Here is a 25519-nt window from a genome sequence, read left to right as displayed (position 1 = left end):
TTTGAGCTACGTTTGGGCTCCATAAAAGTCCAGATGTTGGCCTTATTCATTTTCTTCCAGAAACAATTGGCTTCTCTCCCTGAGGTTCAGACATTTTTGAAGGGGGTTCTGCAACCGCCCTTTGTGCCTCCTACGGCGCCTTGGGATCTCAACGTGGTGTTTCAGTTCCTGCAATCTGAGTTTCTTACGTGGAAGGCCGTCACAATGTTGGCCTTGGCTTCTTCGAGGCATGTGTCGGAGCTGGGGGCATTGTCTCACAAGAGCCCCTATTTGATTTTTCATGAAGATAGGGCTGAACTCAGAACTCGTCAGCAATTTCTTCCAAAGGTGGTGTCTGCGTTTCATATCAACCAACCTATTGTGGTTCCAGTGGTTACCGACACCTCTGCTACTACAAAGTCCTTAGATGTTGTGAGGGATTTGAAGATCTATGTGAAGCGAACAGCTCGTCACAGAAAATCTGACTCGCTGTTTGTTCTCTATGATCCCAATAAAATTGGGTGTCCTGCTTCAAAGCAGACAATTGCACGCTGGATCAGGCTTACTATCCAGCATGCTTATTCCACGGCGAATTTGCTGTGTCCAAAATCTGTACAGGCCCACTCTACTAGGTCAGTGGGTTCTTACTGGGCGGCTGTCCGGGGTGTCTCGGCTTTACAGATCTGCCGAGCAGCTACTTGGTCAGGTTCAAACACGTTTGCTAAGTTCTACAAGTTTGATACTTTGGGCTCTGAGGACCTTCAGTTTGGTCAATCAGTTCTGCAGGAACCTCAGCACTCTCCCACCCGGTTTGGGAGCTTTGGTACATCCCCATGGTACTAATATGGACCCCAGTATCCTCTAGGACGCAAGAGAAAATAGGATTTCTCTGACGTCCTAGTGGATGCTGAGAACTCCGTAAGGACCATGGGGAATAGACGGGCTCCACAGGAGATTGGGCACTCTAAGAAAGAATTAGGACTACTGGTGTGCACTGGCTCCTCCCTCTATGCCCCTCCTCCAGACCTCAGTTAGAATCTGTGCCCGGCTCGAGCTGGTTGCACACTAGGGGCTCTCCTGAGCTCTTAGTAAAGAAAGTATTTATTAGGTTTTTTATTTTCAGTGAGATCTGCTGGCAACAGACTCACTGCTACGAGGGACTTAGGGGAGAGAAGCAAACCTACCTGCTTGCAGCTAGATTGTGCTTCTAGGCTACTGGACACCATTAGCTCCAGAGGGATCAAACACAGGCCCAGCCTCGGTCGTCCGGTCCCGGAGCCGCGCCGCCGTCCCCCTTGCAGAGCCAGAAGACGGAAGATTCCGAGGAGAAAATCGGCGGCTGAAGACTCCGGTCTCCATTAAGGTAGCACACAGCACTGCAGCTGTGCGCCATTGCTCCCCATGCACACCACATACTCCGGTCACTGATGGGTGCAGGGCGCTGGGGGGGGGGGCGCCCTGGGCTGCAATTAGATTACCTTAAAATTGGCAAAAAACACATGATATAGTCTAATAAACTATATATGTGTAAAAATCCCCTGCCATAATATTAATAAAAAGAGCGGGAGAAGCCCGCCAAAAAAGGGGCGGGGCTATCTCCCTCAGCACACTGGCACCATTTCCTCTTCACAGCTCCGCTGGAAGGACGCTCCCCAGGCTCTCCCCTGCAGTTTCCAGGCTCAATAGGGTAAAAAAAGAGGGTGGGCACTAAATTTAGGCGCAATACTGTGTATTATAGCTGCTATAGGGAAAATCACTTTGTGTAGTGTAAATCCCTGTTTATATAGCGCTGTGGTGTGTGCTGGCATACTCTCTCTCTGTCTCCCCAAAGGACTTGGTGGGGTCCTGTCCTCAGTCAGAGCATTCCCTGTGTGTGTGCGGTGTGTCGGTACGGCTGTGTCGACATGTTTGATGAGGAGGCTTATGTGGAGGCGGAGCAGGTGCCGATAAATGTGATGTCACCCCCTGCGGGGTCGACACCAGAGTGGATGGATATGTGGAAGGTATTAACCGACAGTGTCAACTCCTTACATAAAAGGCTGGATGACGTAACAGCCGTGGGACAGCCGGCTTCTCAGCCCGTGCCTGCCCAGGCGTCTCAAAGGCCATCAGGGGCTCAAAAACGCCCGCTACCTCAGATGACAGACACAGATGTCGACACGGAGTCTGACTCCAGTGTCGACGACGACGAGACTAATGTACATTCCACTAGGGCTATCCGTTGCATGATTACGGCAATGAAAAATGTGTTGCACATTTCTGACATTAACCCAAGTACCACTAAAAAGGGTATTATGTTTGGGGGGAAAAAGCAACCAGTGGTTTTTCCCCCTTCAGATGAGTTAAATGAAGTGGGTGAAGAAGCGTGGGCTTCCCCTGATAAAAAACTAGTGATTTCTAAAAAGTTACTAATGGCGTACCCTTTCCCGCCAGAGGACAGGGTACGTTGGGAGACATCCCCGAGGGTGGATAAAGCGCTCACACGCTTGTCAAAAAAGGTGGCACTACCGTCTCAGGATACGGCCACCTTAAAGGAGCCTGCGGATAGAAAGCAGGAGGCTATCCTTAAGTCTGTATATACACACTCAGGTACTATACTGAGACCTGCTATTGCTTCAGCATGGATGTGCAGTGCTGCAGCAGCGTGATCTGATTCCCTGTCTGATAATATTGATTCCCTTGACAGGGACACTATATTGCTAACCATACAGCATATTAAAGACGTAGTCTTATACATGAGAGATGCACAGAGGGATATTTGCCGGCTGGCATCTAGAATAAATGCAATGTCCATTTCTGCCAGGAGAGTATTATGGACTCGGCAGAGGACAGGTGATGCGGATTCTAAAAGGCACATGGAGGTTTTGCCTTACAAGGGTGAGGAATTGTTTGGGGATGGTCTCTCAGACCTCGTTTCCACAGCAACAGCTGGGAAGTCGACATTTTTACCCCAGGTTCCCTCACAGCCAAAGAAAGCACCGTATTATCAGGTACAGTCCTTTCGGCCCCAGAAAGGCAAGCGGGTTAAAGGCGCGTCCTTTCTGCCCAGAGGCAGGGGTAGAGGGAAAAAGCTGCACCATGCAGCCAGTTCCCAGGAACAAAAATCCTCCCCTGCTTCCACTAAGTCCACCGCATGACGTTGGGGCTCCACTGGTGGAGCCAGGTGCGGTGGGGGCCCGTCTCCGGAACTTCAGCGACCGGTGGGTTCGCTCACATGTGGATCCCTGGGTTCTACAAGTGGTATCTCAGGGATACAAGCTGGAATTCGAGACGTCTCCCCCTCGCCGTTACCTCAAATCAGCCTTGCCAGCTACTCCCCCGGACAGGGAGGTAGTGCTGGCGGCAATTCACAAGCTGTTCCTCCAGCAGGTGATAATAAAAGTTCCCCTCCTTCAACAGGGACGGGGTTACTATTCCACAATGTTTGTGGTACCGAAACCAGACGGTTCGGTGAGACCCATTCTTAATTTAAAATCCTTGAACACTTATATAAGAAGGTTCAAGTTCAAAATGGAATCGCTCAGGGCGGTTATTGCAAGCCTGGAAGAAGGGGATTACATGGTATCACTGGACATCAAGGATGCGTACCTGCATGTCCCCATTTACCCGCCTCACCAGGTGTACCACCGTTTTGTGGTACAAGACTGCCATTACCAATTCCAGACGTTGCCGTTTGGTCTGTCCACGGCACCGAGGGTATTTACCAAGGTAATGGCCGAAATGATGATACGCCTTCGAAAGATGGGAGTTATCATTATCCCATACTTGGACGATCTCCTTATAAAGGCGAGGTCCAGGGAACAGTTGTTGGTCAGAGTAGCACTATCTCAGGAAGTGCTTCAACAGCACGGCTGGATTCTGAATATTCCAAAGTCGCAGCTGGTTCCTACGACGCGTCTGCTGTTCCTGGGTATGATTCTGGACACAAAACAGAAGAAGGTGTTTCTCCCGGCCAAGGAGTTGTCATCTCTGGTCAGAGACCTCCTGAAACCAAAACAGGTGTCGGTGCATCACTGCACGCGAGTCCTGGGAAAGATGGTAGCTTCTTACGAGGCAATTCCATTCGGCAGGTTCCATGCAAGGATCTTTCAGTGGGATCTGTTAGACAAGTGGTCCGGATCGCATCTTCAGATGCATCGGCTGATCACCCTGTCCCCGAGGGCCAGGGTGTGTCTGCTGTGGTGGCTGCAGAGTGCTCATCTTCTAGAGGGCCGCAGATTCGGCATACAGGACTGGGTCCTGGTGACCACGGATGCAAGCCTCCGAGGTTGGCGGGCAGTCACTCAGGGAAGAAACTTCCAAGGACAATGGTCGAGTCAGGAGGCTTCCCTACACATAAATATTCTGGAACTAAGGGCCATTTACAATGCCCTAAGTCAGGCAATACCCCTGCTTCAAAACCAGCCGGTGCTGATTCAGTCAGACAACATCACGGCGGTCGCCCATGTAAACCGACAGGGCGGCACAAGAAGCAGGATGGCGATGGCAGAAGCCACAAGGATTCTCCGATGGGCGGAAAATCACGTGATAGCACTGTCAGCAGTGTTCATTCCGGGAGTGGACAACTGGGAAGCAGACTTCCTCAGCAGGCACGACCTCCACCCGGGAGAGTGGGGACTTCATCCAGAAGTCTTCCAACTGATTGTAAACCGTTGGGAAAGGCCACAGGTGGACATGATGGCGTCCCGCCTAAACAAAAAGCTAAAAAGATATTGCGCCAGGTCAAGGGACCCTCAGGCGATAGCTGTGGACGCTCTAGTGACACCGTTGGTGTACCAGTCGGTTTATGTGTTCCCTCCTCTTCCTCTCATACTGTCAAAGTCAGAAAAATATCCCTATACACGCTGCCATATTTGCACCTCACGCTGGTCCGCGCTGCGCATGCGTGCGCTTTCCCGTGATAGCGCATACCCGCTGATGCGTGCACCCGCTCGCATCGGTATGCGTATTTACGGTAAGGAGTATGTAGTCGTAGCGTGCGACCCAATCGTTACATATTTTCACAATTAATGTAGTTTGTAGACCATGGTCCCTTTGATAGATTCTGAAAGTTTGGTTAATATAGAATGTCCCTGAACGGGGGAATCCCTCTTTGTATTGTAGGAAGGGTCTAACAGGAATCATACAGCAGTGTTTGGTACCCATCGGAAGGGTATTTAAATAGCAATATTCCGGTGTTGGTTTGGAGCGTATTAATCGCTCGTGCGAATAGTTATGGACATAAGAAGTTATGTCCATTTATTATTATTTGTTCTTACTTAGTCATGCACCTGAACAGTGGAGACAGGTATCAGTGGGTCTCAAATGGCTCTTTGACCTCAGAGATCCCCCAAACAATAGTTTGCATGTTGGGAGGGCCTCATAACTTTACATGCATAAGGTAAGCACCGGAATAGTAATTGAAGATCAATTGTACTCCAAATCAGTATCTTTCCCGCAGACGGAGTACAATAGTCTTTAATTACACTGAGCTTTGAGACTCAATGAGGAGGGCCAACACCTGTGTTTACAAATGGGGCTGGATTTGTATACAGGAGAATGAGGGCTGAGATGTCATTGTCTCAACTGAAAGTGGACATCATGAATATAGAACAGAACCCAGACAGGATTCTGTTTTGTATTCGCCAAACAATAGCTCTCCAGAAGACAGGAATGTGTTAGTTATCACCCATGGTTTTGCATAACCAAGACCACTGATACAGCCCACCTGTATGAATCAACCTATGACCTTTGTTATAGTGCGAAGCCGAATTCCTGCGTCCAATGGACAATGAGATTGTAGGGACCATTAGATTGCATTGTGTGAGTAGCATAAAAGACGGGCCTGTGGCATCCAGCTTTCACTTCTCATCAAACGGTTCTCATTGCTGATAATCGGGAAGCTGGCTGTCCAGAAGCGCTTGCGATCGATACCCTTGTGCGTAAGTTTCTCTCCGTAATCATTGTCTTTCTGTGAGACATTTCTCTCATCTCTCTCCCTATCTCTCTCTCTCTCTCTCTCTCTCCGTCTCTCTCCATCTCTCTCTCTCTCTCTCCGTCTCTCTCTCTCTCTCCCTTCTCTTTTCTCCCATATCTCCCCTTGACTAGTATTGTATTGTATTGTATTAGATTGGTATTGTATTGTATTTCTAGTGTAGCTATTTTGGTTAGGAAGTCTCTGTTATATTGTAGTGTATCATTTGTACTGTGATTCCTTTTTGCAAGTATATTAGTTATAATACATATAATAGGCTTTGGACCCTAAACAAGTATCTGTGTATTTTCTCATAAGTATAGTGTGTTCACGAGCGTCGGTGACGCTCAAGCAGCTTTGTAGTTAAAACAGGTTACACAAGGTTGCACTTACACCCTGTCCTCACATCAAGGTATACTGTGCATTTCATTGTCAAAGATATAGATATCAAGGTTTAGCGTTGTGAGCGTCTGCGCCGCTGGTGACCTCCTCGTGGTCTCAAGCGTCCGCTACGCCATAGCGAAGCATTACGTTTGTCTATAGCCAATAGCGTGCCTGCCTGTGATCATTTACTCGTGAGTAAACGTGACGCCTGAGCGTCTCGATCACGGCTAAGCGATCGATACGCAAATAGCGTACCTTTACGGTACTTCTCACGCATTCAGCGTACAGTGTTCTTAGACCTCATAAAGGGTTGTTTATACGATAAAGGAATACAGCTTTGTCAATTGGGGGCCGTCCAGTCCTTCACATATCTGCACTAGGTAGATCAGCAGACATTATCCCTCAGCAAAGGGCGGGAGGTTGTCTCGCAGTGCTGATGGGATAAGCGTCTGCTTCGCTTAGGTAAAGGGTGCTGAAGGAATCCGGGAACCGGAGGTAAGAACAAAACGCTAGTGTTTTTTAAAACTGTTTATTTTTCTTCTGTCTTGCGTATATACGCACGCATACATATATATATCTGCATTTCTTTTCCATCTGTGTATTTCATTTTTCGTATATCACTATCCTGTTTGCCAGTTTTATAGTTGATAGAAAAGTGCCAAAAGAGATTTGCTGTTATTTCATAGTTTAAGAATAGAGGTAATAGTTAAAGTATAGACCAACACACGGTTTGCCTGGGAGATAAGGCGAAGTCAGTGTGGTGTGTGGTAGATGATCAGGGATCATCTACATTGATAAAAGTATAAATTGTGTTACGGTGGATCTTTGCTTTGCGTACACTTGTCCCTAACTGAGACTTGCGTACGCAATCCAAAGGCCGACGCACGCAGTGTACATTACGCAACGGAGCGTCTGTGTACGCCCACGTAACTCAAACCACAAGTTGACTTTAACAGGCGATAAATAGCGCAACGCGGTAAATAGCGCAACGCGGTAAATAGCGCAACGCGGTAAATAGCGCAAGGCGATAAATAGCACAAATTGATTTCAGCTTTCCAAAAACTTAGTTTAAATACCTTACTTTACTGTAATACCTCTGGGGAGAGCTATCAGACTACGGGAAATGATTTTTCTGATCAGAAAACTATAAGAATGATATTGGTTTGAAAACGGTATGAGTGTATTGAATCCCGCTTTGTGAACTTTGTGATCTATGTGGAACGTGATGAGCACGATCTGAGTGAAAACGTGCAACAGAGTGTGATAAAGTTTTCGTTGTATTACGCTCTGGCTGTTTTGGAGCACAGTAGGGAGACTCCAATGATCCTACCATTTATGGGCAACAAGTGTCTATAAGTGGTACGATTGGACCGCACGGTTGTATGTGTGACCAATAACGCAACGTGATATGAGGTCGTATATCCATGCGTAAATCTTGCCCTCATACGTGTTGTAGGGAGCACATGCAAGCGTGATTTGTGTAAAGAAAAATGGAAAAGGGAATTTTCTCAGGAAAATCTCTAAAAATAGGGCCTGCAACGGCTACACGTGTCTGCTAGAAGGCGGACCGGAGATACCCGGAGCAGAAGAAGTTCAGTGGAAGAGCTTTAAGGATTTCCAACGAAGTTCTGTGTTTGGTGCATTTTAGGAAGTTTTTCTGTGTTAAAAAGGTCCACAATGGCAGCCAAGTGCACAATACAGAGACGGTCGGAGGTCAGGATTCAGACTCCAGAGGCTTGCAGACCCCGAGGGTCTGCTCGGTTAGTAATGTGGGGGAAATATGGTCCCCACTCTGAGACCTTTTGTGATGAATGGACACGAATGACTGCGGGGGATAAGGTACCATTTCCCGGGATAGGTAGTTTTGACTCAGAGGTGTTGCATAATTTAAGGAGAAGGATATGTCTCATTAAATCAGCAAAGAGACGAATCAAGCATTATGATTGTTTACAGATATGGCAACAGGAGGGTGAAATGCAAAGAAATGTAACTTACTTACCTAACTTTCATCTTGAGAGGAGAGAGATGGCAATGGAGGGGATTGTGGTTGCGGAGAAAAGCACAAGGGTGAACAATAAAAACGCTCTTAGCAACTGTAGTATAGATGATAAGAATAAGTGTAATAAATGTAACAAAGATAATTGTAATACTGTTGAATGTACAACTATTAACCCATGCAAGTCGCACCCCATGTTAAACTTTCCTCAGGAACACCAACCAGAAAGTGAACCCAGAACGATGTCGGCACCTCTTCCAGAAGCCATCACACAAGACGTCCAGGTGGACGCGACCCAGTCTGTAAAAACCGTAATCAAACCCCCTAATGGAGGGTCAGGTGAGGTCGTGTCCACAGGTATGTATGGTATTATACATCACGCACAAACAAATGTACCTTATATCTTAGAATCAATTCAGAATGACATTACTGGACTTAATCCTGTTAGGGTAATTGCAGTACCAAATGGGGAAACTGACTCTTCAGGAATCACTCCTGTCAGGAACATCGCCATGTACTGCCCCTTTTCCCGAACAGAATTAAGAGCAATTCTGTCTGAATTTCCTGATCCCAGGAAAGACTTAGTTGCTTGTCAAAGATACATTAGAGTGCTAGGACATACTGCAGAGCCAAGTAACAAAGATTGGAGGACAGTTTTGAGGGCATGTTTACCCCCCGATGTTGATTCATTGAAATTTATCACTGATTGTAAGCTAGATGAGGAAGTGCCACTAACAAACAAGTATAACCAAGATAATGTAAAAAGAATCAATCTACAGTTGAAAGAATATTTTCCTACAGTAGTAAAGTGGAATAAAATCTATACAATAAGACAAAAAGAAGGTGAATCCGCAGAAGAGTATTTTCACCGGGCTCTGCAGGATATGGCTAGGTACACAGGTATAGATGACATTGAAACTAATGTACACCACAGAGAGGTAGCTGTGTCCGTATTAGCGAACAACTTAAAAGACACACTAAAAATTAGGGTACAAACTTCAATACCTCATTGGAGAGGTATCTCGGTGGCGGCATTAAGAGAGTCCGCTATCGAGCATGACCGAAATATCCAAAGAACCAGGGAAGCGCAGGGAGAGCGGTTGATGACACTGAACATCCAAGCACTAGAGGATGCATCAAGTCGACCGGAACCCCAGGCCCCTAGCACATGGAGAAAGCCAAGGATTTGTTACCATTGTAGAAGAGAAGGGCATTATGCCAACAACTGTAATAACCCACATAAAGTTAGACCCCCTAGACCAAGAAATGAGCAAAATTACAACACACACCATTATAATCAGAGATCAGATAGGAGGAATTTTGAGCCACACCCATGATAGGTAGTCAAGAAAGGTGATCATACGACGGATGGTAAGCCTGAGGTAACGGTTAATAAAGTGGGAGGTCATTCACTGAAGACACAGGAATGACCAGGTGAAAAGTTGTAAATGTATTTGTGAAAAATGTTTTTTCTCTCTCTCTCTATCCCCATCTCTGACTAGTAGCGGTAAGAATTCACACATTGCATATCCACTTGGTCCTTGCAGAAGTCTACCAAACCCCAGCATGACCTCCGCCACAATGTATTTCTGGCCAGATACAGACAGTGGAGTAATGCAGGTGCTGGTGGGGAGGGACTGCTCAAGGAGACCATTAGACACATAGATATGACAGCCTAATAAGTCTGACAATGTTTTTCTAATGCTAACAATGTTTTCTTAATGTTGACAATGTTTAAAAATGCTTTGTTTCTCTTTTCTTATTGATGGTTATTGTCGAGTTATGTAATGTATATATGCACATGAATTGTTCTCTATCTCTTTTGTTTTTTTTGTTGTCTCTCTCTTCCCACTCATGTTTCCATGGTTTAAAGATGCTATGTCACCCCTCAGTTGGACCAATGGTAATGCCAGATTTTTGCTCCTTACAGAAAGATCGTCGGTTGGGAAGGAATATTGCATCACCAGAATGTTCGTTTGGAAGACTGAGAGACAGCACCTTTGAGAGGACAGCAGAACAAGAAGAACAACAAGACGAGAGAACTTATTATCGTAACAAGTTCTCTCCCCCTCAAACTGTTTTCTTATACCCCCTTTACAAATTTCTTCTTTTCTCCTCCTGTAAGATGGACTTGCCCCAAGAGACTGTGATATGGATTTTTCCGTTAACCATGATGTTGACCAGAGCAGTCTGTTTCGGTGAGAGTACCAGTGAGGTCGAGAAAGGATCCAGAAAGGTCCTGATGACTGAGACGGAGGTGTAAATTTCCAATAGCAACCCAATCACCAAGCAAAGGCGAGTACCGGGCACGATCTAACAACCATGTTATTTGTAAACAATTGTGAAGGATTGTTAGTTCAAAAAGAAAACTGTATCTGTAGGCTCGGTAGCAATAATGCCAATCCAGTTTTAATAACCATATGGACCGGCATCCATTGAGTGACTATCACTCCTTAGTGGGTAGCGTGTTAAATGAGACAGATTGTTGGGTATGTTCTCAAGTACCTCGAGGGCATAGCAAATCAGGGCTAGTACCATTTCCTTTAACGTTAGGGGAGGTACTTGAGTTAAATGGTGGGAGACCGGTGGACAGGAGGTTTAATATCTCCAGCCCTCCTAGCTTGAAGCTCCACCAATACCATGTGGATAGGTCCCTCTTATGTTTCAACATCTCCAATCCCCGAAAGCCGGGAAATTGGGAAGTGTCATGGAGTAACCACACCATGACCTTTTCACACAGAGCAGATAGAATGCCTACAGATACAGAGCTTGTACGCCACATAGCCAGTAGAGGAAAATCTTTCCGGTATAGATACACCCTAGGAAATAGAATTACTAGAGTTGGAGAAGTATCACCAGGATACTGTGCACATATCGTAAAGTCTGATACGTGCATTAAGCAGATGGAAGAATTAGGATCAGGAGATTTCACCTGGAAGGTGTGTAATATGGTAATGTCCTTCTCCGTCCCTTATGTTCTCCCCGATGATGCATATTTCATATGCGGGAGAAAGGCGTACAAGTGGCTTGCCCCAAACTCTGAAGGATTGTGTTATATTGGAAAGGTATTGCCTGAAGTGATGACTGTTACACATGACAAAATGAAGGACATACACCATGGTGCCCAAGCTCCTTATACTCACACTCATTACGAGCACCGAGTTAAAAGACAACTGTCAGAAAGGTTAGAGCATCCGGCCTCTGATCTTATCCATGAATCCACCGGGATTCAGGTTCTGGTAGCGTTAGATTTCACTCGCACCGCTCGGGGAGTGATGAATTATAGATACATTTCCGCACTCGCCAATTTGTTAGATAATATCACTGAAATGTATGATGACACGTTCAGATACACTGGAAGAGAACTTCAAGCTTATAAAACAGAACTAGTTCAGCATAGGATGGTTCTTAATTATCTTACAGCAGTAACAGGCGGATATTGTGTTACATTGGCAACACAGTACGGCATAAAGTGTTGCACGTATATCACAAATAGCACCGAGGATCCGGTAGAGGTCATAGACCAAAAGATGGACGATATTCTCCAGTTAAAATGGGAATTTCGCCGAAAACACAATCTCACTCTTGCTGCTGTAGGTAATGAGCTGACTGGTTGGGTGTCATGGTTGAACCCGCGAAATTGGTTCTCCGGTTTGGGAGACTGGGCTCAAGGAGTCATAATGGATGTTGGAAAGTTTCTCCTATGTATCTTGGGTGTTGTTATATCTATTGGATTGATATTTAGATGCGGGCAGGCTTTAATGAGGTGCAAACAAAGTACAAGAGTGATGAGCTTGAGGAGTGAGGAAACTGTAATTAACCTGGATTTGATTTATGACCCAATGATAGAAACCATGATGTGATGAAAATGCGATTATAAGGTCCGTTTCTTTCACCTGTTTTTCTGCTTTTCCCCAAGATACAAAGACCCCCTTGGACGAGGAAGTTGACGAGACGCTATACAGACAACAGACAAGCACCAAAGATGAAGTTTTGACCACTTGAGAAATGGACATTTGATGAACTTTGCCATGGATCCCCAGTTTCCCTAGTATTCTTAAACTCACGCTAGCCCAACATTTTTGTAAATCTGATGGCACTGACAAAGCTATTTGCTCATGCCCAAGGAGCAATACAGCGCAAAGAAGACGACTCTCAACAGATACCGAACAAAACTTCAACAACAGATGTACATTTCCCTGACATAGAATACCACCGCATTTACCGTAATTATGTCTTTTCTTCATTTCTACAACCCTCAGGTAATAACACACATAGTATAGGGAATACAGGCACAGATATCAGCAATCACATATTCCCCCATTCATGTATCATCAACTAAAATGTGCTCCCCATTCTGTTCAAAAGCCGAAAAGAGCTCGGTAAAGTTTGACAGCCCATCCACAGACCTGTACCACGGGATAAGAAGGAATTCAAATGTATACTTCGCAATACCTCGAAGCTTGATTTACCACACGTACGGCACGATGATACATGACCCTCCAAACATGGACTCATACACACATACTTCTGCTATCTCACTAGGTCATACCCTCTTCACACCTACTCCTCTCTTCTTCCTTACCCAACCATGGAAATGAATTAACCCCTGACTTATATTTTTCTCCTTTTTGAAATGTTTTGAAGGTGGCAGTTATTATTGACTGCCAAAGGGTGGACTGTCAAAGTCAGAAAAATATCCCTATACACGCTGCCATATTTGCACCTCACGCTGGTCCGCGCTGCGCATGCGTGCGCTTTCCCGTGATAGCGCATACCCGCTGATGCGTGCACCCGCTCGCATCGGTATGCGTATTTACGGTAAGGAGTATGTAGTCGTAGCGTGCGACCCAATCGTTACATATTTTCACAATTAATGTAGTTTGTAGACCATGGTCCCTTTGATAGATTCTGAAAGTTTGGTTAATATAGAATGTCCCTGAACGGGGGAATCCCTCTTTGTATTGTAGGAAGGGTCTAACAGGAATCATACAGCAGTGTTTGGTACCCATCGGAAGGGTATTTAAATAGCAATATTCCGGTGTTGGTTTGGAGCGTATTAATCGCTCGTGCGAATAGTTATGGACATAAGAAGTTATGTCCATTTATTATTATTTGTTCTTACTTAGTCATGCACCTGAACAGTGGAGACAGGTATCAGTGGGTCTCAAATGGCTCTTTGACCTCAGAGATCCCCCAAACAATAGTTTGCATGTTGGGAGGGCCTCATAACTTTACATGCATAAGGTAAGCACCGGAATAGTAATTGAAGATCAATTGTACTCCAAATCAGTATCTTTCCCGCAGACGGAGTACAATAGTCTTTAATTACACTGAGCTTTGAGACTCAATGAGGAGGGCCAACACCTGTGTTTACAAATGGGGCTGGATTTGTATACAGGAGAATGAGGGCTGAGATGTCATTGTCTCAACTGAAAGTGGACATCATGAATATAGAACAGAACCCAGACAGGATTCTGTTTTGTATTCGCCAAACAATAGCTCTCCAGAAGACAGGAATGTGTTAGTTATGACCCATGGTTTTGCATAACCAAGACCACTGATACAGCCCACCTGTATGAATCAACCTATGACCTTTGTTATAGTGCGAAGCCGAATTCCTGCGTCCAATGGACAATGAGATTGTAGGGACCATTAGATTGCATTGTGTGAGTAGCATAAAAGACGGGCCTGTGGCATCCAGCTTTCACTTCTCATCAAACGGTTCTCATTGCTGATAATCGGGAAGCTGGCTGTCCAGAAGCGCTTGCGATCGTTACCCTTGTGCGTAAGTTTCTCTCCGTAATCATTGTCTTTCTGTGAGCCATTTCTCTCATCTCTCTCCCTATCTCTCTCTCTCTCTCTCTCTCTCTCTCCGTCTCTCTCCATCTCTCTCTCTCTCTCTCCGTCTCTCTTTCTCTCTCCCTTCTCTTTTCTCCCATATCTCCCCTTGACTAGTATTGTATTGTATTGTATTAGATTGGTATTGTATTGTATTTCTAGTGTAGCTATTTTGGTTAGGAAGTCTCTGTTATATTGTAGTGTATCATTTGTACTGTGATTCCTTTTTGCAAGTATATTAGTTATAATACATATAATAGGCTTTGGACCCTAAACAAGTATCTGTGTATTTTCTCATAAGTATAGTGTGTTCACGAGCGTCGGTGACGCTCAAGCAGCTTTGTAGTTAAAACAGGTTACACAAGGTTGCACTTACACCCTGTCCTCACATCAAGGTATACTGTGCATTTCATTGTCAAAGATATAGATATCAAGGTTTAGCGTTGTGAGCGTCTGCGCCGCTGGTGACCTCCTCGTGGTCTCAAGTGTCCGCTACGCCATAGCGAAGCATTACGTTTGTCTATAGCCAATAGCGTGCCTGCCTGTGATCATTTACTCGTGAGTAAACGTGACGCCTGAGCGTCTCGATCACGGCTAAGCGATCGATACGCAAATAGCGTACCTTTACGGTACTTCTCACGCATTCAGCGTACAGTGTTCTTAGACCTCATAAAGGGTTGTTTATACGATAAAGGAATACAGCTTTGTCAATACCAAAAGTGCTGAGGATAATAAGAAAGAGAGGAGTAAGAACTATACTCATCGTTCCGGATTGGCCAAGAAGGACTTGGTACCTGGAACTGCAAGAAATGATCTCAGAGGACCCTTGGCCTCTGCCTCTCAGACAGGACCTGCTGCAGCAGGGGCCCTGTCTGTTCCAAGACTTACCGCGGCTGCGTTTGACGGCATGGCGGTTGAACGCCGGATCCTGATGGAAAAGGGCATTCCGGTTAAAGTCATTCCTACGCTGATAAAAGCTAGGAAAGATGTGACAGCAAAGCATTATCACCGCATATGGCGAAAATATGTTGCTTGGTGTGAGGCTATGAAGGCCCCCACAGAAGAATTTCAGCTGGGTCGATTTCTGCACTTCCTACAGTCAGGAGTGACTATGGGCCTGAAATTGGGTTCCATTAAAGTCCAGATTTCGGCCCTGTCTATTTTCTTTCAAAAAGAACTGGCTTCACTGCCTGAAGTTCAGACGTTTGTTAAGGGGTGCTGCATATTCAGCCCCCTTTTGTGCCCCCAGTGGCACCTTGGGATCTCAACGTTGTGTTGGATTTCCTAAAATCACATTGGTTTGAGCCACTTCAGACTGTGGAATTAAAATATCTCACGTGGAAAGTAGTCATGCTATTGGCCTTGGCTTCGGCTAGGCGGGTGTCAGAATTGGCGGCTTTGTCCTGTAAAAGCCCCTATCTGATCTTCCATATGGACAGAGCAGAATTGAGTACGCGTCCCCAATTCCTCCCTAAGGTGGTATCAGCGTTTCACTTGAACCAACCTATTGTGGTGCCTGCGGCTACTCGGGACTTGGAGGCTTCCAAGTTGCTGGACGTAGTCCGGGCCCTGAAAAATAAGAATTTACTTACCGATAATTCTATTTCTCGTAGTCCGTAGTGGATGCTGGGGACTCCGTAAGGATCATGGGGAATAGCGGCTCCGCAGGAGACTGGGCACAAAAGTAAAGCTTTAGAACTACCTGGTGTGCACTGGCTCCTCCCCCTATGACCCTCCTCCAAGCCTCAGTTAGGATACTGTGCCCGGACGAGCGTACACAATAAGGAAGGATTTTGAATCCCGGGTAAGACTCATACCAGCCACACCAATCACACCGTACAACTCGTGATCTAAACCCAGTTAACAGCATGATAACAGAGGAGCCTCTAGAAAAGATGGCTCACTACAGCAATAACCCGATTTTTTGGTAACAATAACTATGTACCAGTATTGCAGACAATCCGCACTTGGGATGGGCGCCCAGCATCCACTACGGACTACGAGAAATAGAATTATCGGTAAGTAAATTCTTATTTTCTCTAACGTCCTAAGTGGATGCTGGGGACTCCGTAAGGACCATGGGGATTATACCAAAGCTCCCAAACGGGCGGGAGAGTGCGGATGACTGCAGCACCAATTGAGAGAACTCCAGGTCCTCCTCAGCCAGGGTATCAATTTTGTAGAATTTTACAAACGTATTTGCTCCTGACCAAGTAGCTGCTCGGCAAAGTTGTAAAGCCGAGACCCCTCGGGCAGCCGCCCAAGATGAGCCCATCTTCCTTGTGGAGTGGGCATTTACAGATTTTTGGCTGTGGCAGGCCTGCCACAGAATGTGCAAGCTGAATTGTACTACAAATCCAACGAGCAATAGTCTGCTTAGAAGCAGGAGCACCCAGCTTGTTGGGTGCATACAGGATAAACAGCGAGTCAGATTTTCTGACTCCAGCCGTCCTGGAAACATATATTTTCAGGGCCCTGACAACGTCTAGCAACTTGGAGTCCTCCAAGTCCCTAGTAGCCGCAGGCACCACAATAGGTTGGTTCAGGTGAAACGCTGAAACCACCTTAGGGAGAAACTGAGGACGAGACCTCAATTCCGCCCTGTCCGAATGGAAAATCAGATAAGGGCTTTTACAGGATAAAGCCGCCAATTCTGACACGCGCCTGGCCCAGGCCAGGGCCAACAGCATGACCACTTTCCATGTGAGATATTTTAACTCCACAGATTTAAGTGGTTCAAACTAATGTGACTTTTGGAACCCAAAAACTACATTGAGATCCCAAGGTGCCACTGGAGGCACAAAAGGAGGCTGTATATGCAGTACCCCTTTTACAACGTCTGAACTTCAGGGACTGAAGCTAGTTCTTTTTGGAAGAAAATTGACAGGGCCGAAATTTGAACCTTAATGGACCCCAATTTCAGGCCCATAGACACTCCTGTTTGCAGGAAATGTAGGAATCGACCCAGTTGAATTTCCTCCGTCGGGCCTTACTGGCCTCGCACCACGCAACATATTTTCGCCAAATGCGGTGATAATGTTTTGCGGTTACATCCTTCCTGGCTTTGATCAGGATAGGGATGACTTCATCCGGAATGCCTTTTTTCCTTCAGGATCCGGCGTTCAACCGCCATGCCGTCAAACGCAGCCGCGGTAAGTCTTGGAACAGACAGGGTCCTTGCTGGAGCAGGTCCCTTCTTTGGCGCAATACCTGTCGAGTTTTTCCCAACGGTTTATAATCATGTGGAAGACTTCTGGGTGAAGTCCCCACTTTCCCGGGTGTAGGTCGTGTCTGCTGAGGAAGTCTGCTTCCCAGTTGTCCACTCCCGGAATTGCTGACAGTGCTATCACATGATTTTCCGCCCAGCGAAGAATCCTTGCAGCTTCTGCCATTGCCCTCCTGCTTCTTGTGCCACCCTGTCTGTTTACGTGGGTGACTGCCGTGATGTTGTCCGACTGGATCAACACCGGCTGACCTTGAAGCAGAGGTCTTGCTAAGCTTAGAGCATTGTAAATGGCCCTTAGCTTCAGGATATTTATGTGAAGTGATGTCTCCAGGCTTGACCATAAGCCCTGGAAATTCCTTCCCTGTGTGACTGCTCCCCAGCCTCGCAGGCTGGCATCCGTGGTCACCAGGACCCAGTCCTGAATGCCGAATCTGCGGCCCTCTAGAAGATGAGCACTCTGCAACCAACACAGGAGGGACACCCTTATTCTTGGTGACAGGGTTATCCGCTGATGCATCTGAAGATGCGACCCGGACCATTTGTCCAGCAGGTCCCACTGGAAAGTTCTTGCGTGGAATCTGCCGAATGGGATTGCTTCGTAGGAAGCCTGATGCACTGAGACTTGGCTCGGTTTTGGGAGGTTCCTGACTAGCTCGGATAACTCCCTGGCTTTCTCCTCCGGGAGAAACACCTTTTTCTGGACTGTGTCCAGGATCATCCCTGGGAACAGAAGACGAGTCGTCGGAACCAGCTGCGATTTTGGAATATTGAGAATCCAATCGTGCTGCCGCAATACTACCTGAGATAGTGCTACACCGACCTCCAACTGTTCCCTGGATCTTACCCTTATCAGGGAATCGTCCAAGTAAGGGATAACTAAAATTCCCTTCCTTCGAAGGAATATCATCATTTCGGCCATTACCTTGGTAAAGACCCGGGGTGCCGTGAACCATCCATACGGCAGCGTCTGAACTGATAGTGACAGTTCTGTACCATAAACCTGAGGTACCCTTGGTGAGAAGGGTAAATTTGGACATGAAGGTAAGCATCCTTGATGTCCCGAGACATCATGTAGTCCCCTTCTTCCAGGTTCGCAATCACTGCTCTGAGTGACTCAATCTTGAATTTGAACCTCTGTATGTAAGTGTTCAAAGATTTTAGATTTAGAATCGGTCTCACCGAGCCGTCCGGCTTCGGTACCACAACAGTGTGGAATAATACCCCGTTCCCTGTTGCAGGAGGGGTACCTTGATTATCACCTGCTGGGAATACAGCATGTGAATGGCTTCCAAAACTGTCTCCCTGTCAGAAGGAGACATCGGTAAAGCCGACTTTAGGAAACGGCGAGGGGGAGACGTCTCAAATTCCAATTTGTACCCCTGAGATATCACCTGAAGGATCCAGGGGTCTACTTGCGAGTGAGCACACTGCGCGCTGAAAATCATTGAGACGGGCCCCCCACCGTGCCTGATTCTGCTTGTAAAGCGCCAGCATCATACTGAGGGCTTGGCAGAGGCGGGAGAGGGTTTCTGTTCCTGGGAACTGGCTGATTTCTGCAGCCTTTTTCCTCTCCCTCTGTCACGGGGCAGAAATGAGGAACCTTTTGCCCGCTTGTCCACGAAAAGACTGCGCCTGATAATACGGCGTCTTCTCATGTTGAGAGGCGACCTGGGGTACAAACGTGGATTTCCCAGCTGTTGCCGTGGCCACCAGGTCTGAAAGACCGACCCCAAATAACTCCTCCCCTTAATAAGGCAATACTTTCAAATGCCGTTTGAAATCCGCATCACCTGACCACTGTCGTGTCCATAACCCTCTACTGGTAGAAATGGACAACGCACTTAGATTTGATGCCAGTCGGCAAATATTCCGCTGTGCATCACGCATATATAGAAATGCATCTTTTAAATGCTCTATAGGCAAAAATATACTGTCCCTATCTAGGGTATCAATATTTTCAGTCAGGGAATCCGACCACGCCAACCCAGCACTGCACATCCAGGCTGAGGCGATTGCTGGTCGCAGTATAACACCAGTATGTGTGTAAATACATTTTAGGATACCCTCCTGCTTTCTATCAGCAGGATCCTTAAGGGCGGCCATCTCAGGAGAGGGTAGAGCCCTTACAAGCGTGTGAGCGCTTTATCCACCCTAGGGGGTGTTTCTCAACGCACCCTAACCTCTGGCGGGAAAGGATATAATGCCAATAACATTTTAGAAATTATCAGTTGTTATCGGGGGAAACCCACGCATCATCACACACCTCATTTAATTTCTCAGATTCAGGAAAACTACAGGTAGTTTTTCCTCACCGAACATAATACCCCTTTTTGGTGGTACTCGTATTATCAGAAATGTGTAAAACATTTTTCATTGCCTCAATCATGTAACGTGTGGCCCTACTGGAAGTCACATTTGTCTCTTCACCGTCGACACTGGAGTCAGTATCCGTGTCGGCGTCTATATCTGCCATCTGAGGTAACGGGCGCTTTAGAGCCCCTGACGGCCTATGAGACGTCTGGACAGGCACAAGCTGAGTAGCCGGCTGTCTCATGTCAACCACTGTCTTTTATACAGAGCTGACACTGTCACGTAATTCCTTCCAACAGTTCATCCACTCAGGTGTCGACCCCCTAGGGGGTGACATCACTATTACAGGCAATCTGCTCCGTCTCCACATCATTTTTCTCCTCATACATGTCGACACAAACGTACCGACATACAGCACACACACAGGGAATGCTCTGATAGAGGACAGGACCCCACTAGCCCTTTGGGGAGACAGAGGGAGAGTTTGCCAGCACACACCAGAGCGCTATATATATATAGGGATAACCTTATATAAGTGTTTTTCCCCTTATAGCTACTGTATCTTTAATACTGCGCGTAATTAGTGCCCCCCATCTCTTTTTTAACCCTTTCTGTAGTGTAGTGACTGCAGGGGAGAGCCAGGGAGCTTCCCTCCAACGGAGCTGTGAGGGAAAATGGCGCCAGTGTGCTGAGGAGATAGGCTCCGCCCCCTTATTGGCGGCCTTATCTCCCGTTTTTCTATGTATTCTGGCAGGGGTTAAATGCATCCATATAGCCCAGGAGCTATATGTGATGTATTTTTTGCCATCCAAGGTGTTTTATTGCGTCTCAGGGCGCCCCCCCCCAGCGCCCTGCACCCTCAGTGACCGGAGTGTGAAGTGTGCTGAGAGCAATGGCGCACAGCTGCAGTGCTGTGCGCTACCTTGTTGAAGACAGGACGTCTTCTGCCGCCGATTTTCCGGACCTCTTCTGTCTTCTGGCTCTGTAAGGGGGCCGGCGGCGCGGCTCTGGGACCCATCCATGGCTGGGCCTGTGATCGTCCCTCTGGAGCTAATGTCCAGTAGCCTAAGAAGCCCAATCCACTCTGCACGCAGGTGAGTTCGCTTCTTCTCCCCTTAGTCCCTCGATGCAGTGAGCCTGTTGCCAGCAGGTCTCACTGAAAATAAAAAACCTAAAACTAAACTTTTCACTAAGCAGCTCAGGAGAGCCACCTAGTGTGCACCCTTCTCGTTCGGGCACAAAATCTTAACTGAGGCTTGGAGGAGGGTCATAGGGGGAGGAGCCAGTGCACACCAGGTAGTTCTAAAGCTTTACTTTTGTGCCCAGTCTCCTGCGGAGCCGCTATTCCCCATGGTCCTTACGGAGTCCCCAGCATCCACTTAGGACCTTAGAGAAATCTATGTTTCCAGGACGGCTAGAGTCAGAAAGACTGACTCGCTGATTATCCTGCATGCACCCTACAAGCTGAGTGCTCCTGCTTCTAAGCAGACTATTGCTCGCTGGATCTGCTCCACGATTCAACTTGCACATTCTGCGGCTGGACTGCCGCATCCTAAATCAGTCAAAGCCCATTCCACGAGGAAGGTGGGCTCTTCTTGGGCGGCTGCCCGAGGGGTCTCGGCTTTACAACTTTGCCGAGCTGCTACCTGGTCGGGATCAAACACGTTTGCAAAATTCTACAAGTTTGATACCCTGGCTGAGGAGGACCTTGAGTTTGCTCATTCGGTGCTGCAGAGTCATCCGCACTCTCCCGCCCGTTTGGGAGCGTTGGTATAATCCCCATGGTACTTACGGAGTTCCCAGCATCCACTAGGACGTCAGAGAAAATAAGAATTTACTCGCCGGTAATTCTATTTCTCGTAGTCCGTAGTGGATGCTGGGCGCCCATCCCAAGTGCGGATTGTCTGCAATACTTGTATATAGTTATTGCCTAACTAAAGGGTTATTGTTATGAGCCATCTGTTCATGAGGCTCAGTTGTTATTCATACTGTTAACTGGGTATAGTATCACGAGTTGTACGGTGTGATTGGTGTGGCTGGTATGAGTCTTACCCGGGATTCCAAATCCTTTCCTTATTGTGTCAGCTCTTCCGGGCACAGTTTCCCTAACTGAGGTCTGGAGGAGGGGCATAGAGGGAGGAGCCAGTGCACACCAGTAGTCCTAATTCTTTCTTAGAGTGCCCAGTCTCCTGCGGATCCCGTCTATTCCCCATGGTCCTTACGGAGTTCCCAGCATCCACTACGGACTACGAGAAATAGAAGTACCGGTGAGTAGATTCTTATTTTTAATTACCTACAGGTAAATCCTTTTCTTGTAGTCCGTACAGGATTCTGGGTGCCCGCCCCGTGCTTTGTTTCTTCCTGCACTGTTACTTGGTTAAGTATTGTTGGTTCAGCTGATGCTGTTCCTGGTTTAAAGTTTTGTTAGGCTTTCCTCTGGTTGTGTGTGCTGGTTCAGAATGTTACCACTATCCTTTTATATCCTTTTCTCAAAGTATGTCCGTCTCCTCGGGCACAGTTTCCTAGACTGAGTCTAGTAGGAGGGGCATAGAGGGAGGAGCCAGCCCACAGTATCAAATTCTTAAAGTGCCCATGGCTCCTATTGGACCCATCTATACCCCATGGTACTAATATGGACCCCAGTATCCTCTACGGACTACGAGAAAATGATTTACCAGAAGGTAATTAAAATCCTATTTTTTCATATATGGGTGGGAAGACACTATGTGCCCTATCACGCCCATAATTATACCTGTATATGTGGGGTTGGTCACATATGAAAGAGGGGAGTCACCTCTTTAAAAATGATGTGGCTCTCTTAGCAGCTATTGTCCGATGATCTACAGACACTATAGATTATAAGTGCAAACTGGAAGGCGGGGGTAGCAAGTCTGCGCTGTATAGGACTGAGACAGCTGGCCGTGTGGAGAGTGCCAGAGCTCCCTAAGGGCTCAGTACAAAAGTGCAAAATGGAAAAGGGGGTGTGCTCTCTCTACAATGGCGCTGGTCTCTCTTACGGTCTTCTATGTATGTGGATAATACCCAGGTGTGAAAGTGTATGTTGAAACACACTGGTATGGTAAATAAAATTGAATTTAATACAAAACTAACATGCAATGTCTAAAAACAAGCAATACATAAAAAAAACACAAGTGGACTGGGAACAGGCCATGGGGGGAATGTGATCCTACCGATGCAGGTGGAGGAGCCGCAGGTGTCAAATTAAGGCAGGGTACCCCGGGAAATACCCTGCTGGTGGCTCCTCTGATCGAATTCCCTTCCAGGCAATCAGGAAAACAGTCCGCCAAACGTCCAGGAGGTGGGCAGTGCCACAAGGATCTCCTATCACCTTGTGGCACTGCCCACCCCCTGGACGTTATGCCTTGAAAAAGACACTGTAAAAGTGTTCAAACTCGTTGGGTAGGAGGACCTGCTTTTTGGGGGACCTCTTTTCACCTGAACATCTCACAGCTCCACAGTATCCAGGGACGCTTAGAACGTGTTTGTTTCCACATTGAGCTTGTCTGTCTACTCACTTTGTAGACTGACTTATATGTTGAGAGATCAACCCTTTTTGTCTTTTTGTATGTTTTATTGATTGTAATAAACTTTATTACACTATTGGAGAATATCTCTCTTTCATATGCACAAAATAAACGAGGAGGAAAGCTTATGGATTGAAGGAGCCCTGAGACTCTATCCATACGGATAATAGCACCCGCTCAGCATTAAGTACCATTTGTCTATCAGCTTGGTAGACCACCTTCAGCAGTACGAGACTTATCAATTCCATCCATAGTGACGTTTTTAATTCTTTTATCTGATATACTGCACTATGAAGGCTTATTTTATTTTGAGTTTCTAGTGTAACACAGAAATTTAGCAGTGACGAAATACAAGTGCCGGTGGACTTTTTGGTGAACAATTTATTTCTTTTCTACCTTTTGAGTGTATGGTGACACTTTACTCACCAAAGGGATCACCTGGCTGCTAGAAATAGGCGCACTTTTTCTTTTGTCTATATTCATATTCAAACTTTGGCAAAAGTTGGCTCCTAAATGGATAAAGTAAACCCATACACAATAATCCTCATGGCAAGAGGAAAAGATTTGTCTTTCAATGGCGCACAAAGTAGAGAATGTGAGAATTAAAAATCCACACTTTATCAATGTGTTTGCAAAGTTATTATATGGAATTATCTTTGGTATCAATGACCTTCATAAAAGTTATCAGATGTGCAATATCAGAATTTAAAGAACTTTATTATAAATAATTCAATTTCCTTTCTGATAATGCAAATATTAAAAATTATGTTTTAATGTAATTATTTTCTATTTTGTGTGCCATTAAAAGACAAATCATTTCTTCTTGCCTTGAGGTTTATTGTATATGGGCAACCATATTGTCTATGGCAGCAACCCTGAGTATGATTTAATTTGAGAGACTATATAACTGCGGGGATTCTAATGCAATACCTTCATTATTACTTGTTACTAGTGCAGTCGTTTTTCCACTCAGGCATTAATATTGGCACTGTTACTTGATGTGGGTTTTGTTTTTGTTGCTTTTATTTAATAACATTAATAATTTCCACTTTAAAATAATAACCCAAATAATTATGCCCATAGAACACAACTACCCTGCCAAGTCTTCAATCTCGCTCTGTGACATCTTGGGATGACTGCTGCCTCTGACTTAATCCGTCTGGATCTGATAGGACTGCAACATCAAAGGACAAGACTGCAGCATAGCCAACCAACTGGACTTACACTCGGGGATTCGGAATTACAAACCACTGATCGTTTGCGGAATCTTGGCGTTGTCCTGGATGGTGGCTTGACACTTAAACATCAGATATCAGCCACAATCAAATCCTCATTCTTTCACCTGAGGAACATAGCCAGAATCAAGCACTTAATTCCCTCAGATGATCTGCCAAAAGTCATCCACGCATTTGTATCATCTCAATTAGACTACTGTAATGCCCTCTACCTTGATCTCCCAGCAAAAGAATTGCACCGCTTACAGCTGGTGCAAAACACAGCTGCCAGGCTGTTAACCAACCAGCCCCGTTCTAGCCACATAACACCCATACTCTACTCCCTTCACTGGCTGCCTGTAAGATGGCGAATCATCTTCAAGATTGGCTTACTGAGTTTCAAAGCATTACATGACCAGGGCCCAAGGTACCTGAAGCAGCTACTGACCCCATACTGCCCCACTCGATTACTGCAATCTGTAGATGAAGGACTTTTAGCAGTACCTAAAATCTCCCGTAATTCATCTGGTGGTCAAGCTTTTAGTCATGCGGCTCCGACTCTATGGAACTCACTTCCCCGCACAGTGCGAGAGGCCCCAACTATAGAATCCTTCAAAAGTAGACTCAAGACTTTCCTTTTTACTCAAGCATTCCCATAATTGTCCCTTTAGTATCTCCATGCTTCTGTATTATATGAAAATCTGTTCTGTACTTCATTATTTTCTGTACTATATTATGCTATGTATCTGTTAAGCGCCTTGAATCCTATTGGAGAAAGAGCGCTATATAAATAAAATTATTATTATTATTATTATCTGCAACGTCATTTCCAGGCTCCTCACGGCGAGCGTGTGACATCATGACACCACCCATGCGCTGTGCTACTCAAAAGCTGTCTGGGGTTAATTTTGTTGGTTGCCACCTACTGGAAGAAGCTCATGAGCTACTGGCAGCGCCAAGTGTGCTCTACAGTATAGTAATATTTTCAAACCATATTGAATGGCATCTTTATTTATAGGCTTGAGTATTGCAATGTTTTTAGTTGTGTTTTAATAACTGTTTATTCTTTTA

The 25519-nt window shown here is 46.1% G+C and overlaps 1 long non-coding RNA gene across 1 annotated transcript in view; it reads left to right on the top strand.

The window, feature by feature from the left end:
* The window catches only part of LOC134911315 (uncharacterized), a 126500-nt gene extending 101300 nt beyond the window's left edge, over window positions 1–25200 (top strand). The window contains exon 4 of the long non-coding RNA XR_010176472.1: window positions 24318–25200. This is a non-coding gene — a long non-coding RNA (uncharacterized LOC134911315). The remainder of the gene's footprint in view (window positions 1–24317) is intronic.
* Window positions 25201–25519: the final 319 nt, after the last annotated feature.

This window comes from Pseudophryne corroboree, chromosome 4, assembly GCF_028390025.1.
Source record: "Pseudophryne corroboree isolate aPseCor3 chromosome 4, aPseCor3.hap2, whole genome shotgun sequence".
In the NCBI taxonomy this organism is placed as follows: domain Eukaryota; kingdom Metazoa; phylum Chordata; class Amphibia; order Anura; family Myobatrachidae; genus Pseudophryne; species Pseudophryne corroboree.
The sequence above is the reverse complement of the archived record's forward strand: the minus strand, read 5'-3'. Positions and strand labels throughout refer to the sequence as shown.